Below are 11,884 nucleotides of genomic sequence, written 5' to 3' on the forward strand. Positions count from 1 at the left end.
CAGGTACTTAGTGTTCTTAGTTAGCTACTGTGAGTGTGTGTGTGCATGAATGTGTGTGTGTTTGAGGGGATCAGCCCCAAGGTCTATGATCTGACTTTTGCATCCGTCTAATAAACTAGAATTTTATGATGATCCTGTGAGTTGGTGCTTTGTAGCCAACAATAGAAAATGAGGACTGGAAGGGACCTCAGGGTGTCCCATTTAGTCCAATCCCCTACTCAAAGCAGTGCCAAAATTGGGGGTGTGTATACTTTTCAAAGCAGTGAAAATGGGGGTGCATATTATATGTGAGAAAATGGATCCTCTGCATGTCTGCAAATTTGTTTATGCAAAGAGGCAAATGGTGAGGAGGACTGAAAGGTCAGAGAGTTCATTAATGTATGTTCAGTATATGCCAGCTGTTAACAAGCCCGGAGCCATAGGAGGATCTGCTGTATTTTCCCAGGTATAATGTGCACCTTTTCAACTTTAAACCAATTGATGGAAATGGGGGTGTGCGAAAAATGGATCCTCCAATCTCCGGGAAGTTGGTGGCAGGGAGTGTTAATTGCCATTATGGCATCATGGTAGTTAATACTGCCACTGCTTTCTGGAGCCATGGAGATCCCTTGTAACTCATGATTGATTAGGAGAGGCTGAAGGAACTGGTCTTATTTAGTCTGCAAAAGGGAAGACTGAGGGGTGATTCAATAGCAGCCTTTAAAACCCTGAAGGGTGGGCCCAAATGGGATGAAGCTGGACTGTTCTCAGTGGTGGCAGATGACAGAACAAGGAGCAATGGGCTCAAGCTGCAGCAAGGGAAGTTGAGGTTGGATATAAGAAAGAAATGTCTCACCAGGAGGATAGTAAAACACTGGAAGAGTCTAGCCAAAGAGGTGATGGAATCTCCATCCTTGGAAGTTTTAAAGACCCAGATAGATAAAGTCTTAGCTGGGATAATGTAGTTGGGACTGGCTCTGCTTTGAGTAGGGGGTTGGACTAGAAGTGACCTCCTGCAGTCCCTTCAAACCCTAGTTTTCTATGATTCTATAACATACCCCCTAATTTTTCGTCAGCTGGTTTTGGCAGACAAGGTGCCTGTTATATGCAAGAAGATACAGCATTCTACAGTCACCTTGCAAGTTGTGCATCTCATTCTGTAGCTCGTTGGGACTCATTCTGTAATTAGTCAATTGATGTGAGTTTCTAAATGAAGAAACAGGATTGACTCATGAATGACACGTGCTTTCGGAGGCTGGGTGGGGGCATGGCAACTGCTCGCAGGCAGTGGCGGTGGTGTCAGTGGTGGGGGCATGGCAGCGGCGAGCAGGGAGCTCCCGCAAGCAGCCACAGCAGTGTCGGTGGTGGGGGCAGGCTGAGTGGGGAGCTCCCATAGGCAGCCACGGTGGTGTTGGCAGTGGGGGGTGGTGGAGTGGTGAGCACTGACCAATGGTCAGTGACCACCCACAGATGCCACTGGCAGCATTGGCAGTGGCTAGCAGTGATTGGGGGGGGGGGATGAGCAGCGACTGCCTGCAGGCTTCACTGGCAGCATCAGCAGCGCTTTTCACAGGGGGTGCACTGCCAATCTCAGAGAGTGCATGTGCACCGGCATGCACCCCCTATGCATAGCAAAGGATTGACACATCAATGCCCCAAATGCTCTTTCTCAGCCAAAAAAAGGAGGGGGTGTGAAGTTTCAGAGCATTTACAGGAACACCAACTTCTGGGACATGAAGATCTAGGTGGTGGCTCCAATTTTAAATTCCACAGGCATCTACATAAGAATATAAGAACTGCCATTGGCTAGGTTAGACCATAGGTCCACCTTGCACAGTCTCCTGTGTCACACAGTGGCATAGAGCTGAGACTGGAAGGGAGAGTGAACTTGGTATGAGGTGGGTTTTCTCCCACTGTTCCTCCCTCCCATGCAGCCTCCAGCAGTGAAGGTCTAGGACAGGGGTGTCCAACCTTTTAGAATGTGGGGCCGGATCATGAACCTTTATCACCCAGTGGGCCGGCGAGCCATATTCAAAGACCTCACAGGAAGTGACATCGCACCAAGAAGTGATGTCATGTGACCTTTGACACCAATGAAGTTGCAGGAAGTGACAATGAAATGGGTCTGGAAATGTGCACACGTGTGTTGCAGCAGACAGAGCCAAAGCAGCTATTGGGATGTGCTGGGAAGCATGCACACATGCACATGCATGCACGCATGCACACACACACACACAGCCCCAACCCAGCCCCGAGGCGCCCCTACCTCCGCACGGGAACTTACCCCATGCCTCCGTCCGCCCTGGCCTGGCCCCGAGGAGTCCCCAGCTCCACACGGGAGCTTACCTCGTGCCTCCATCCATCACGCGTGCGGGCAGGGCACGGGCCATGCTGCAGCTCCCCTGGCCACATGCTGGGGGCAAGGGACAGAGTCCGTCCCCAGTTTGTCCAATCAGGCACGGCTGGGGCAGCCTCGCTCCGTGCAGCTCTCAGGGCAGCTGCAGCAGGACCCAGCTTACTGATTAGCTGGACCCCACCAGGGTAAGCAGCTCCCCTCCCCTCGCTGCCGTTTGGGGCCTGCAGGCCGACCCTGCCCGCCTCGCCGCTGCCCCGCTGCTGCTGCCGCCGTGGCTCTGTGCTCTGATGCCGCGGCTCCGCGCCTCCACCGCCACCGCCGTGGCTCCGTACCAGCCCTGCCACCGCTGTGGCTCCGCGCTCCGCAGCAGCACTGGCGCTGCCGTGGGCCAGATAAAATGTCTTGGCGGGCCGTATGGCGGCCCGCGGGCTGTATGGCAGACAAGCCTGGTCTAGGAGGTTCTGATTTAGAGGCTGTGTCCATCACTCCCATGCTCAATAGCTTCTGATGCCTTAAGGATGGGTCCAGTCCATTTGTGAAGCTGGCTAATCTCTCAGCTTCCACCCCATCTGCTGGCTGTGAGTGCCACCCTTTCATACCATGCTGGGTGAAAAAGAACTGCCTGGTGTTCATTATCAACTGACGCCCTCCTAGTTTCATGTGGTGACCCCTCATTCTTGTCTGGTGAGAGACAGTCAATAATAAATCTCTGTTGACTTTTGCTCCGTAGCACTCATCATCCTTGCTGCCCTTCTCTGGGCATTCTCAAGTTCTTCTAGATCCTTTGGGAGGTGCAGGGACCAGAACTGAGCACTGTATTCAAGGTGTGGATGCACCATGGATTTATAAAGGAGCATCATGATGTGTTCACAACTCCCTTCTTCATAATCCTGAATGTTATTATTTTCCTTTTGACATCTACTGAGCATGGAGCTGATGTCTTTAGTGACCTGTCCACCATGACTCCCAGATCACAAAGCCTTGGCTGGGATGATGTAGTTAGGGCTGGTCCTGCTGTTAGGCCCCAGCTCAAGTCTGGGTTCGTGCCCGGTATGCAAAGGCCAATAAAGATACCAGGGGTGAAAGTATAAAAAAGATTTATTGCTAGCAATAAAAGGTGCAAGCGGAATAATTTCACAAGACAAGCACAAGCACATTCAATACTGAGCCCCTTATATACCAGAGGTTGAATCTTCATAAGCATCCTTGTTTGCTAATTGGTTATAAAGGAATGACGCAAGGAGTTCTTTACTGAGCATGTCTCTATACCTGTGTTTTAGCTATGTATCTCATTAACGTACATATATGTTCCATTAGCATATATCTTCCCCGCCTCGGGGTGTGATTTTTAGTATTATAATGAGCCCTTTGTTCCAGTACCTCTGATTCTGTTTTTTGTTTTCAGGTTTCCTCTATCTAAGACTGTCTGCTCCTTATCATTGCAGATGGGCATTCGACACATAACATTCACTTTTGCTTAGGCTTTGCATAGTAGTTTCTAGGTCAAACCTTACACTGCTTTGAGCCAGGGGTTGGACTAGATGTGACCTCCAGAGGTCCCTTCCAACCCTCATTTCCTATGATTCTATGATCTCTTTCCTGTGTGTTAACAACTAATGAAGAGCCCATGTCACAGAGGTTCCTCTCTGATTTAGAGTGGAAAGAAATGCAATTGCAATTCCTCGTGATGTTTCTCATCTTAATGAATTTTGGGTTCAGGTACAAGTTTTAGATAAATTGAGAGGTTTGCTCTGGTTCTGGGATTGTACAGCACCTAGGCATTCTGGGACAGGGTTGGGATTGGTTCTTCTAGCTGCTGTAGTAAAGCAAATATTAAACTGTGGTCACATCTCCATCTAGGCATTGGTCCACAGAGAAGGTGGTAGTCCACTATTGCTGAAACCTCATGCATCATGGAGATACAAATAGTATCCTGCTAAATTCCAGCAGTCCAGTGGCCCAAACAGCTACTTGGACTCTCAGTATTGTTATGGTATGGCATGAGGAGCTGCCAGGACACAGGTCTTCTGGGATGTTGTTTCATAATAAGAGTCAGGATTTGATCAAAAATCCCTTAAAGGCACTGACAGAGAGAATGGACATGGACTTTTCTGTGTGGTCATAAAGGACAGGACTTAGGAGCAATGGCCTCCAGCAATAGCAGGGGAAATTGAGGTTGGAGATGGGGAGGATCTTCCTGAGTCTGAGGGTAGTCAGCCCCAACTAGATCATCCCAGCCAAAGCTTTGTCTATGTAGGTCGTCAAAATCTCCAAGGATTGGAGATCCCACCACCTCTCTGGGTAGCCTGTTCCAGTGCTTTACTAGATCTTCAAGATCAGATTGTAAAGAAACTTGGCTGGCATGGTTTAGTTAGGGATGATGCTACCTTGAGCAGGGGGCTGGACTACATGACCTTGTGAGATCTCTTTCAGTCCATGATCCTATGCTTTGCTGAAAGCCCAACTCAGCACAGTCCAAGGGCAAAGCATTTCACTTATGTCTATAGGAACCCCAGGGTTTTGGGGAAGGAATATTGAGGAAGATCAGAGACATGGGACCTGTTTCAGTCATGGCACTGGGTTGATCGTGGCTGGGGGTTTCGCTCAGTTCTGGGGATCCATGCCTAGACAAGGTGTCAGCAAAGCAGGGACAGGGAATAAAAACAGCTGCAAGATGGAGCCAAGGACTAGAAAGTGCCCTGAGAGATGGAACAGGGTCTATCCTGGTCTATCAGGGCCTTCTTGAAGACAGGATTCAGAGGGGCAGAAAGCTCTGAGGTCCAGCAGTCTAAGACCAAATTAGAGCCCCTGAGGGTAGGGTAGGGAGGTCACAGACTTATGCTATATGGGCAGGCCAGACTCAGGGTCATCCAAAGGGCCCCGTATGACCTTTGATATTAATGCTAGAAACACCTACCTAAAAATAATGGAACATGAGACATGGGTTTTTGGGAGGGACAGAGGTTTTAGATATCTCCCTACTTCAGGTTTCTCAGAAGGAAGCAGGCACAGCAGAGCTAAATCACAGATACAACCAAAACCCATGCAAAACACCATGAGTAAATAAAAATAGGATATAAGGGAAATTCCCAGGTCACTGAGAGATGAGAGAAATGCGGGAACTTGTTAAGGAGAACAAGATTGTTCAAGAGGGTCATTATCACCTATGGAGTGTGGAGAGATTAGCTGGAATTGGGTGGATTATAATAATACAATAATACAATATATATAATAATAATACAATAATACAATAATTATAATACAATAAATCGCATCTGTGTGTTCCTGGTTCTTTGGGTCCAGTGGGAGAATGCTTTTTTGTTGTTGTTGTTTGAACAACAAAACAGGTTTGAAGTTGCTATGTAAATTCCCCTTGAATACAAGGGTCTGTGAGGTTGGAAAGATCATGGTGTTTCTGTGAAAAATGTCCTCCTACCCGTGTTCTCAGGTCTAGGTCCTTTATCTTTTTTTGGCGTGGAGCTTTTGCCTAGTTTCACCCATATCATTTTCATGAGGGCTTTTTAAAAAACATCTGAGATGAGGTATACCAAATTCTGGGCTAAGACTTAAAATCATAGGGATTTAGTGTAGAAGGGGCCTCATGAGGTCACATCTAGTCCATCCCCCCAGTTAAGGCAGGATCAGCCCTGGTTCAACCATCCCAGCCCAGTGCCTGTCCAATGTGCTCTTGGAAACTTCCAAAGATGGAGACTCCACCATGTCTCTGGGTAGGCTTTTCCAATGCCTGGCCAGCCTCAGAGTTAGGAGGTTCCTCCTCAACCCCTACCTCAGTTTCCTCTGCTCAACAGCCCTATGGCCACAGAGCAAAGCCCATCTCCATTCACTTTATAACCACCCTTAAGGGATTTGAAGACTGTGATCAAATCATCCCCCTCAGTCTTGTCTTCTCCAGACTAAATCACCCAAGTTTCTTCAGCTTTTCCTTGTCTCATCATGCTGCTCAGGCCTCTATTCATTCTGGCCACTGGCCACTGGCCTCTTTCCAAGCACCTCCTTGAAGTGCTTGGGGGCCCATGTGTAGGCTCTGTGCATCCCAAGGGTGTCCTTGTTGGGGCTGTTGATCGTTGTGCCAATAGAGATGAGCTGAGAGGTTTGGTGCTTATTGTCAAGGTGAGGGAGGGTGAGGCCTTGTTTGTAATAGCAAGAAGCAGGATGGTTCGATACAGGGGAATGACCTCACCATTTGACAGGGGCTGGTACAACCAGGCTGAGTCATGCCTCAATTATAAACCAAGATGCTCAACTACCTTTCCAGCTGGATTCCCATCACACATGACTTGTTGTTTTGCAACAAGAACTCAAACACCTTCATTTATTCTTTTTTGTTGCAAAAGCCCCAATTGTTGAAGGCGACCCAAAGCTGAAACTGCCCTTTGGGATGTTTGGAATTCAAAACAAAGAGCCGTTTGCGTAGTGGTCTGGATTACCGTATTTCTTTGCCTATCCCACCCAATAAGTCCTGCGGCTTGTTTTGAGAGAACAGAATGAAAGAAAAAGGATTTTTTCTCTCTCTATAACTGAACATGTCAGAATTGATTTCCTTATGTGAGACCTGAACCCTTATTTTTTTTTTTGGTTGTTAATTTTCAGGGGGGAAGTGAGTCTGGTCTGTGAGTGAATAAGGTAATGGAAGCATCACTTGCAAATTATGGGGAGTGGTTCTTTCACTCTGTTTGGCCCCGATAATGTCTCCATAATTTCATGGGCATCTCTTCAACACATCTTTGTGCACAAGACCTATGTGTTGTTATCATTGTTCTAAGAGACCTTATTCCTCCTGGTGCATGAACAGGCCTTTGAGTCACCAGGAGAATCTGAGAGCAGACGAGGAGGCTGTGAGCTAACAAAGCTCCCATTCAAGTCCACGTGTGGGGGAGGAGAAGATAAAGAGAGGTTGCATTGACTCCCACCCACCTGCTAATGCCCTGCCAACACAACACCAACATGAGGCAGTAAGCCTAGCTGGGACTGGGTCAAGCCTTTCTGTTGAAACCTACTCTACTGTTTACACCCCACTCCCCCACCCCCCCCAACAGACATGCCCCAAAGTACTGCATGAATTTACAGAGAATTTGTCAAATTGTTCAGATTAGGGGCAAAAAAAGCGGAGAGGGGATTTTATTTTTTATTACTGTCCTAAGTATTTTGATTTGACCTTTATATTAAATGCACCATTTTGGAATGTTCCTGTAGCACTGCCATGTGATTGAAAAAATCACCTGCAATTACTACTTCTTAAAAAAAGGATCAAAGATTGAAAATAGAACAAAATGACAGTTTGGAGCTTGAGATGAACATCTGTTTTTTACCCTCCTTGTTTTTTCATCTCTCTTTTATTTGTTCATTGATTCTTTCATTCAATTGTTAGAATCATAGAAATTTAGGGCTGGAAGGGACCTCAGGAGGTCACATCTAGTCCAACCGCCTGCTTAAAGCAGGACCAGCCCCAACTAGATCATCTCAGCCAAGGCTTTGTGTAACTGGGTCATCAAAGCCTCCAAGGTTGGAGATCCCACCACCTTTTTGGGGAGCTTGTTCCCGTGTTCCTCCCTTGCTGCAGCTGGAGCGCATTGGTCCTTGTTCGTTCAGTTGCCCCCACTGAGAACAGCCCAGCTCATCCTCTTTGCAGCCCCCCTGCAGGGAGTTAAAGGCTGCTATTCAATCCCCCTCAGACTTCTTTCTTTCATTTGTTTGTCCTTCTTTCTCTTTTGATCATCTGTTAATTGGCTGGATGCTTGGTTGGTCCATCGGTCAGTTAGTTGGTTCATTCATTGGTCAGTTGATTGCTTCATTCTTTCACCCATTGATTCTCTGCTTTTGTTAATTGTGGTATTTGCCCTTTCTTTTATGCTTTCTCTCCTTTGCTCATTAATTTACTTTTTCCTCCTTTTTTGATTCATTGGTTTTTCTCTTCTGTTCATTTGTTCATTCATTCTTTTGTTTGCTTGTTCTTTCTCTCATTCTTTTGTTCTTTCTTTCTTATAGTTGTTTGTTCATCCTTTTGTTCATTCTCCCATTTTTCATTCATTCTTTCTTTCTTTGTTCATTCATTCTTTTAGCTGTTTATTCTTTCTTTCTTTTGGCTATTTGTTCATTCGTTCTTTTCTTGGCTTTTTCTTTCTTCTCTTTATTTTTCCATGTGTCCTTTCATTCTCCCATTGCTTCTTGTGCCTATGGTCCTTTCTGCCATTTTAGTTGTTGATGCTGTTGTCAGTCTTTCTTTCATACTTTCTGGTTGTCAGGGGTGGGGGGCGGGGGAAGGTAAAAAAAAATTCACTGTGGGTCAATGTATAACTCCCCTCCCCCCACCCCCACTTGTCCATTAAGCTAGTAAAAAAAGAGTAATAATAAGCACTGTATTTTCTCATGAAAAAAACCATGTCCTGGAATAAAAAATGCACTATGTATTTGAAAGGCAGAAAATTCTGGGCAGAGAATCAGTTTCCTGCTTAAGACATGCCTGCTAGAGAAGTAGGGGGTGCTGATTTTGGGAGGGAAGCTATGTATGGTGTTCCAGCAAATATAGCATTATTCACATGGCTCCAATCATAAGAGATGCAGCTGTAGATTTCTTGATGCTGGACATGAACGCGGTGTGCCCCTGGAGGCTGGTGGGGGGTGGGAGGCATGGCAACTGCCTGCAGGTGGTGGTGGCAGTGGCAGTGGCAGGGGCATGCTGGCAGCAAACAGGGAGATCCCACAGGCAGCCACAACGGCGTTAGAGGTGGGGTGGCGACCACCCACAGACACCACTGGAAGTGTCAGCAGCAGCCCGGAGCAATCAGGGACCACATGCAGATGCTGCCAATGGTGTTGGCAGCGGGGGGTGGGGGTGGTGAGCGGTGACCACCTGCAGGCACCACTGGCAGCATTGGCAGCCTCTTTTTGCAGGGGGTGCACCACCAAGCATCATCAGTGATGCTGGAGGTGAATGTTAGCGCTCAAACCTCCCACTAGATTGTGCTAACACAATATTACCCTCCTCACGTGGTTCTCTAGTGAAGGATTGGCTGGGCTGTGATGACATCACTCAACTGACATTGCAGCAGATCTCTGCAAGGAGGGGAACTGGATCAGATACACCTCACTTACTATGTCTTTGGCTTTCTATAAGCTCAGGCAGACATTATGGAGGTGGGACCCTCTCTTCTCCAAGCAGCTGGTTCAGGCTCTCAGCAGACTCAGGAAGAAGCTGCTACTAGGGCTGTGTGAGTCTTCAGATCCCGTTTCGGATCTGGAGCCACTTTGGATGCTTTGGCGTCCGAAGCAGCACTTCCACGTTGAAGTGGGGTCCCAGCAATGGTATCCAGAGTAGGTGGGGGCATCTGAAGTGCTTCGGATCCGCTTCGGATCTGCTTCGGCCATTTTGAGGCAATTAGAAGAGGGAGGGGGAGGGGAGAGGGATGGAGAGTGGGGGGGAGGGGGAGCGGGGGGGAAGACTGACGTCTGTAGGCAGCCAGTGAGAAGGATTTCTCCCTGGCTACCTTTCCAATGGCAGCGTCTGTGGGGTGGGACTAAAAAAAAAAAAAGCATAAAAACCTCTGTTTCCAGCCCTTCTCTGCCTTTTGCAGCTTGTTTCCTGTCAGCGACTGCGTGAGAGGAACGCTGTGACTGAGACCTGTCTGCTCCTTTTGTTATAAAGGAGTGGTTAGGATTTAGCTTAGCGTAGCTTAGTTTAGTTTAGCTATTCTATTTAATTATTAGTAGTATTACAATTCAATTTATTTCTTTGAATTATTTTTTTAGAAACTTTTTTTGGAAACTTTGCAAAAAGAAAGTTCAGTTTTCCCAGCCAGTGTTATCTATCACTGTGCAGGGAGGCACAGATTGCTTGCATGCACGCACGCACGCGCGCATGCATGCACATACACAGAGACCCAGAATATAGAAAAAAAATCACAGCAGAAGACAGAGATATTTACAGAAGAACAAGACACAGATAATATATCGAGACACACAAAGACACACAAATAATTGTATTCAGAGCAGAAGACAGACACTATATTGAGACATAGGAAGACACACAAATAATTTTATTCACAGCAGAACAAGACACAGATGTACAAAACGATTCACACACACATACAGACCTTTTGCAGCACAGGAAATATCAATATGAAGTGTGCTGGAAAGGCAGGTGCCAGGTCTTCTGGCAGGGAAGGGACAGCAGGTACGGGGAGAGCCAGAGCTGCAAGCCCCACCACATCCCAAACACAGATGCTTTGTATTCCCGAGCAGCCATGACATCAGCGCTGCCAGCGAAAGCCAGGTGTTAGGTGCAGACACTGCTCCCAACGTCCCTGCACCTGCATCACCTCCGCTCTGTCCAAAAGTGGGCACCAGTACTGCCTCTTCCACCTCAATTTAAGCTCTCAGCATAAGCCTCCCCCTGCCAGAGGAGGAGCTGGAGCTGGAACCAGGGATACTGAGCGTCCTGGCTCAAGCAATTCTGGGGACTAAGGGGGAAATCAGAATTTGTGCTGCACACCCCTCAAGTTTCCTCTAGATCCAGGTCTCCTCCGGAAAGCAGCACCTCGGAGGAGGCTGAGGTTGTGGAGGCAAGTGGCCCAGTCGAGGCACCTCCTCCTGCTGTTGAGCCTCAGCCTGCTGAGAAGGAGGAAAAGGCAGGATCCTTGCCCTCAACCCAGAAGGGGGGGGAAGTAGTGTAGTGTGGGATCATTTTGAGCTGGTAGATGATCCCAGGTTTGCCATCTGCCAGCACTGCCAAAGGCACATGAGCCATGGCAAGGATGTGAGACACTTTTCCCCCCGCTCGCTCCAAAGCCCCCTTACCCCCCAAAGCAGAGGCAGGCCACCCTGGACCAGTGGGGGAAAGGTGGACAGAAAGGGGGGCGTGTTCCCAAGGTGCACAAGATCACTCAGAGCATTGGGGAGATGCTTGCTCTAGTTAGCCAGCCCTTCTCCCTAATTGAGCGGCCAGGGTTCAGGTGGTTCGTAGCACTTCTGGCCCCATTTTACAAAGCGCCCACATACACTGCTTTTAGCAGGACGGTGGTGCCCTCCCTGTAGCAGGCATGCAAGGAGTACTTGAGGGAGGAGCTGCACAAGGCAGGGCCGCAGGTAGCCTTGCACTTCACCTCTGACATCTGGAGCAGCCGGGGTGGTGATCACACCTACCTCTCCCTCATGGGGCACTGGTGTGACCAGTCAGGCCGTCGGTGGGCTCTGTGGCGGGCCAGTAGGGGGCGCTCCTGCATTGAGCCACCCACCTCCCTGCGCCCGACCACCTTCCAGGCTCCGAGTGCCTCCCTGGGGTGCCTCCCGTCCGGCCGACCCCTTCCCTGGAGCACACCCGCTAGCCTGGGGGTCCCGCTGCCACCATCCACGGCTCTGGACTCACTTCTGGCTCTGCGCACCTTGGAGAATGCAGACCTGATCGTCCAATGGGTGCTAGACCCAATACAGGCACTCGGGGCACTTCCCCAAGTCAGGGGCTTATTAGGGAAGTCTCCCTTAGTCCACAGACCTAAGGGGCCTCCTCGGCATAATTTAGACCCACCCCTCAAT

This window comes from Alligator mississippiensis, chromosome 15, assembly GCF_030867095.1.
Source record: "Alligator mississippiensis isolate rAllMis1 chromosome 15, rAllMis1, whole genome shotgun sequence".
Taxonomy (NCBI): domain Eukaryota; kingdom Metazoa; phylum Chordata; order Crocodylia; family Alligatoridae; genus Alligator; species Alligator mississippiensis.